We start from the raw sequence: 6,742 nt of genomic DNA on the forward strand, positions 1-6,742 counted from the left end.
AGATAGAATGATGTTCACTCACAACAGAAAGGCCCTTCATGTTTAAGTCAGTGCATAAATTCAAATGGGAACACCCTAACAGTCATACCCAGAAATAAAATTTTATCAGTCTTCTGGGTATCCCTTAACCCAGCCAGGATGACACATATAATTAACTAGCCCACCCTTAATTCTTCTAGAACCAGGTTAAGAGGGAAAAGGTATAGTTTGATATATTTTTAAAATATTTGAGAAGGACTAACAAAACAAGCCATAAGCTGATTATTTTTAATTGACCCTATAATGTGTAACCAGGCTTTGTGTGGCATAAAAGATAAAATATTGAATCATACAAAGGGCCTGACAGTACGACTTATAGGTCATAAATTCTATGTGATCTCAGTTCTTGGGTTTTCCTGACACAGTCAAAATATTTCTGTCACTGAAATCTCCTTAATGTCTTTGTTTGAGCATTACTATTTTAATGAGCAAATCCTAAACATATGACTTAATCTTAAGCCTATCTGTACTGCAGGACTGCACATAATCCTTAGCCTATGAAAGACCCGCCGATTCCCTGTCCAAGAAAGACGCACGAGGCACTGGCTGCAAAAGCAAGAGGCGATTTATTGCTACACAGGCGCCTGCGGGTGCTCAGCGAGACCTCAGCCGGAGCTGCGGCGAACTGGCACACCGGGCTCTAGGGCACAGATCTTTTATAGAGAGCAGGGGGTTAGTTTTTAGCTTAGCACAGTAACAGTTATTCTATTGGTTCCTCTGAATTCAGCCTTTAGGTCACCTGGGGGGGGTAAACTTGTTTTCCCACTTTAGTTCTCGGAAAAACCATAAAATTGCATCCTGTCCTTTTAGTTCCTGTTTTTACCCTGTTTGCTCAAGTTTGGCCCTTCCGGGGTTATCTATATGGAACATCTTGTGGTGGCATTGTGCAAGACTTGAAATGCTACGTGCAGCTGGTGGGGTTTTGACATGGGGGTTGTGTAAGAGAACATCTTGCAGCTTCAGGGCACAGGGGTTAGATTTCCTAATGTTGGGCCTGGGGCCTTGGGGTCCTTCACCTAGTCTATGTGTGTGAGCTTTTGTCAATTTTTTATAGCATTTTATCACCTAATAACATAATTTTAAAAATTATTATGTTTATTTTTTAGTGTGCCTCCATCCAGTTCATGCAAATTAAAGTCTCTGTCACTTTTCTTGACTATAGTTTCTCAAGCATGTAATAGAGTGCTTGAAATGAAGTTCGTACCAAAAACAAACAAAAATAACCTTTGCTTACTAAATACAAGTGTAGAGAAGCCATAATAAACTAAAGGGATCAATAAAGCTAATGAAAAATGAAAGAAAACAACAGCCCACAAAAATATATATGGTCAGTCAAAAGCTGAAAATTTTTACTGGAAAAATGTGATTACAATTTTAGGAGATGTTGACAATAAGTCTTGAGTTTCTCTTCATCTCAGTACTCAGACAAGACCACTAGGAAATAAAGCTTCAGAAATTTTATAATGATGTTTGAAGATGCTGGGAATTTTCTTGGGATCCCCACCACACCAATTTTCTTGGCATCCCCATTACTCTTTTTCCCCCTTATTTTGTTTTGGCTTCTGTATATGATGAGAGCAATCATTTATGAATCTGGCTTATTTCACTTAGCATTATATTCTCCAGGTCTATCCATTTATAGCAAATGTCATGATTTCATTCTTCTTTATGACTGAATAACAACTCCATTGTGTTTATATATCACATTTCCTTAATCCATTCATCTGTTGATAGGCACTTAGCCTTGTTCTATGATTTGGTTAATGTGAATTTCACTGAGATTAACATTGGTTTGCATATATCACTGTAGTGTGCTAATTTTAGTTCTTAAGGATAAATTCTGAAGAGTGGAATAGCTGGGACATATAGTAGTTCCATTCCTAATCTTTTGTAGAACCTCCATACTGCTTTCCTGAGTGGCTGTGTGAATTTACAGTCCCACCAACAGTCTATCAGTATACTTTTTTCTTCACATTCTCAACAGAATGATTTATTATTTGTATTCTTCATGATTACAATTCTAATTGGAATGTGATGAATTTTCAATACAGTTTTGATTTGCATTTCTTTCATCTTCATGGATGCTGAATTATTTGTGTGTATTTGTTGGCTATTTGTATTTCATCTTTTGAAAAGTTTCCATTTAGTTCTTTTGCCCAGATATTAATTGAGGTATTTATTTTACCTGTGCTGTTTATGTTCTTTATATGTTCTAGATATTAATCCCCTGTCAGAGGAGTAGCTGGCAAAATTTTTCTTCCATTCTGTATGTTTCCTTTTCATGCTCTTAATTATTCCCTTTGTTGTACAAGAGCTTTTCAATTTGATTCCATCTTACTCATTTATTCTTGGTTTTGTTTCTTGAGCTTTGTAGATCTTCTTTGGGAAGATGGTGCCTGCACCAATACATTGGGGTGTTGACCTCATGTTTTCTTCTTACAGTTGCAATGTTTTGTATCTAATTTCTGAACCTTTAATTCACTTCTAGTTGACTTTAGTGCAGGATGAGAGATCAGGATCTAGTTTTATTCTTCTATATATGGCTGATCAGGTTTCCAACCACCATTTGTTAAAGAGGCTAGCTTTTCTCCAACAGTATATATATATATATATATATATATATATATATATATATATATATATATATGTATTTATATATGTAATTTTTAAAAATTTATTTGTTCTAACCAGTTATACATGACAGCAGAATGCTCCTTGATTCATTGTACACAAATGGAGCACAATTTTTCACTTCTCTGGTTGTTCACAAAGTAGGGTCACAGGGTCACACCATTTGTGCAATCATACATGTACCTAGGATAATGATGTCCATCTCATTCCACTATCTTTCCAATCCCTCTTTCCCTCCCCTTCTCTCTTGCCCCTTTGGCTAATCCAAAGTTCCTACATTCATCCCCTGACCCCTCCCCCCACTATGGATTAGCATCCACATATCAAAGAAAACATTTGGCCTTTGGTTTTGGAGATTAGCTTACTTTGCTTAGTATAATGTTTTCTAGCTCCATCCATTTACCTGCAAATGTCAAAATTGTATTCTGTTTTATTGCTGAGTAATATTCCATTGTGTATATATACCACAGTTTCTTTATCCATTCATCTATTGAAGGACATTTATGTTGGTTCCACAGTTTGGCTATTGTGAATTTTGCTGCTATAAACATTGATGTGGCTGCATCACTGTAGTATGCTGTTTGTAAGTCCTTTGGGTAGAAACCACAGTGTGGCATACCTGGGTCAAATAGTGGTTCCATTCCAAGTTTTCTAATGAATCTCCATACTACTTTCCAGAGTGGTTGTACCAATTTGCAGTCCCACTAGCAATGTTTGTGTGTACCTTTTCCTCCATATCCTTGCCAACAGTTATTGTTGCTTGTATTTTTGATAACTGCCATTCTGACAAGAGTAAGATGAAATTTTAGAGTAATTTTGATTTACATTTTTCTAATTACTAGAGGTGTTGAATATTTTCCTCATATATCTGTTGATTAATTGTATATAGTCTCCAGGATATATAAAGAACTCAAAAAACTTAACACCAAAAAACAAAAAGAAACAAACAAAAAACTACCAACCCCATCAATAAATGGGCTAAGGAGTCCAACGTATATTTTTGACACCTGTGTCAAACATCAGATGGCTCTATGTTTGTGGGTTTGTCTCTGTGCCTTCTATTCTACTTCAATGATCTGTATTGTTTTGATGCTAATAACATGTTGTTTTTGTTATTATAACTTCATAGCATAATTTGGCCTTAGATATTCTAATGCATCCAGTCTTGCTCTTTTTGCTTAGGATTGCTTTTGTTATTCTGGGTCTCTTAAACTTCCAGATGAATTTCAGGAGTGTTTTTTCTTTTTCTGTGAATAATGTAAAAATATTTGAGAAGCATGAAGAACATGAAAGAGAATAAATAGGTATAACCCACTAACCAGATTGTCATATAAATAAAGGTTTATCAAATTGTGGTTATTTCTTATTAAAATGTTGAAATGATTTTAAATAAATGTAAAGCCAAGATGAATCATAAGATGAGGAAAGTTGACATGGCAATTAAATATTCTACTTTATAATGAGGATGAAATTAGTTAAAATAAGTAATAATATTTTCTTAAAGTATAAGAAAAATATGTACATTATAATAGTGATTCTTTAACTTATTATAATAGAGTAATCCTTAGTTTACAGGTAACCAACATCTAACAATGACAAAGTATTAACAATCAAAAAGACATACATAAAAATTTTATATTTTAAAAACATAATTAAATATGATTTAGATTAGGGTTCAGGTTTTGTAACAAAGTACATTTCATAGTTATTTTTGTTGTTCATGAAATATTACATAATAATAAAATATTACATAATTGCAATCAATGGAAATAAATAATTTGTAGAATAGCATTGAGCATTGTAGATTCTCTGTGGTATACAAAAGGAATGTAGCCATTCTCGAGGGAGATCCACAATAGAGAAAAGTTAGGAAGCTACTAAGAAACTGAAGGATGGCTAACAGAAATCCCTCAAGGTCAATAAGACAGAAGAGATGTGGCTTGGACTTTATCTTGTTCCCATGAGATCAAATCTTCAGAAAACAAAAGAAACAGACTTGAAGTATTTATATTTGAGATATAAGGTACAACCAATTGAAAACAGGATTATGATGTAAGAATCTATACTTATAATACCCAAAATTGTCTTATCTTTCTCTGTTCTTTATTTAAATATTACTTTCTTAAAATACTAGATCAAATGAATGAAGGGGAAGATAGTATATTGTTACATTTTCTGAAGGTTTCTGATGTTACATTTTTATTTCCTAAAATATTTCCCTTTCATCATCATAAAATAGGGAAAATAGAAAATCAAATTTGATTAGCATGAACTTTACTAATGTCTGTCCTTCACAGCATAAATTTGATTACGTAAAATATGTAAAAGTCAGGTGTCAGGACTTAGCCGACCAAATCCACAGCATAGTATACTCAGGGCAGTGTTTGAAGAGCTGGGGACTAACTGAATGGGTTAAGATGAATGGGAGAGGTCTTCCTGTACATATCTAGATATCCTGATGGATTAGTGGATCCATGAAATGAGTGCCTCATGTGGGACAAAATGTCTAAGGAAGAAAACATTTTTCCATAAAACTTAATGGCTAAGGAAGGATGATGTTCAAATGGAAAATATACTGTGCTCTAATCCAAGTGACAGAGATGCCAAGATCTAAGGCAAGTATTAATTTCAAATTTATGCTTCAAAGCAAAATGAAAAATAAATATATGTTCCTTTAAGCTCATGAATGAAAAATGTCTGTGTAATGTGTGCCCCATGTGTGTGTATATATGTGTATACATATATGTGTATATATGTATACACATATATTTCTAAAAAAATCATCAAAGACATCAAACATTAAAGATTTTAATAGAATTATAAGATAAATCAAGAAGTAAACTCATTCCCTGGTTGCTATATGAAATAATCACATTACTTATCTCACAGTAAATTTATATATATACTATGTATATAATGTTCCTGTGTTATCTTGATAATTATTCCAAAACAGTAATATTAAAATACAATGAATAATTAAATCAAATAATTTATATTTTTAAAATGTATTTCATATTTTAATAGAATGATTAATTGATTTCTTATATCATAAAAGGAATAATGAGTTCTTATTTTTTACTTTTATTTTACTTTTACTTTTGCCATTTGATCAAATCAAGATAATTTATTTTTGTTTTTAGGTTGTACTATGAGCTTACATATTCACCATGGGAAAAGAAAGAAAGATGCATGATTCATTTAACTTTTTCAACAAAAAAGGTAATAATATTTTGCAGAAATTTGACTCAACATAAAAATTATTAGTTTTATTCAACATCGCTCAATCATGTGGCTTAATTTATAAAAATTCCCTAAACACTGTTGCTAGATTTAAAATAAAAGAACCAGTAGCAAACAAGCTGGCCTTACAAATATGTCATAAAATATAATGCAGGCCTGCAAGGTAGACTGAACTGTGACCACTCACAGAACAGGCCCAGCGGCCTGCTGAGGGGCAGAGCTGCCAACCACGCCTGCAAGGTAGGCGGGCCTGCGACCCACCGGCAGAACAGGCGCAGCGGCCTGCTGAGAGGCAGAGCCGCCCCCTCCCCCCTTACATACATGAAGAAGTGAGGGGAAAGGGAAAAATAATACAAGGGGGACAAATGAATGACAGTAGAGGGGTTAGAGAGAGAAGAGGGGAGGGGAGGGGAGGGGGGATAGTAGAGGATAGGAAAGGCAGCAGAACACAACAGACACTAGTATGGCAATATGTAAATCAATGGATGTGTAACTGATGTGATTCTGCAATCTGTATATGGGGTAAAAATGGGAGTTCATAACCCACTTGAATCAAAGTGTGAAATATGATATATCAAGAACTATGTAATGTTTTGAACAACCAACAATAAAAAATTAAAAAAAAATAAAATATAATGCAAAGAGAGTAATAATGTAAATAAAATTGTTAGAGATAATGGAAGATATTTTAGAATTGTATCAATAAGGACTATATTGTTCATAATAATTATATCTTTCTTCTCTGTGTAATTTCTTTTATCCCCAATATCTTTAAAAGAGGAAAAAGGAGAGACCCAGAGACAGGGAAAAAGAGAAAGAAAGAGAGAGAGAG

Source organism: Marmota monax, unplaced genomic scaffold (assembly GCF_021218885.2).
Source record: "Marmota monax isolate L192 unplaced genomic scaffold, Marmota_monax_Labrador192_F-V1.1 WCK01_AAM20220418_F8-fsc00012, whole genome shotgun sequence".
In the NCBI taxonomy this organism is placed as follows: Eukaryota; Metazoa; Chordata; class Mammalia; order Rodentia; family Sciuridae; genus Marmota; species Marmota monax.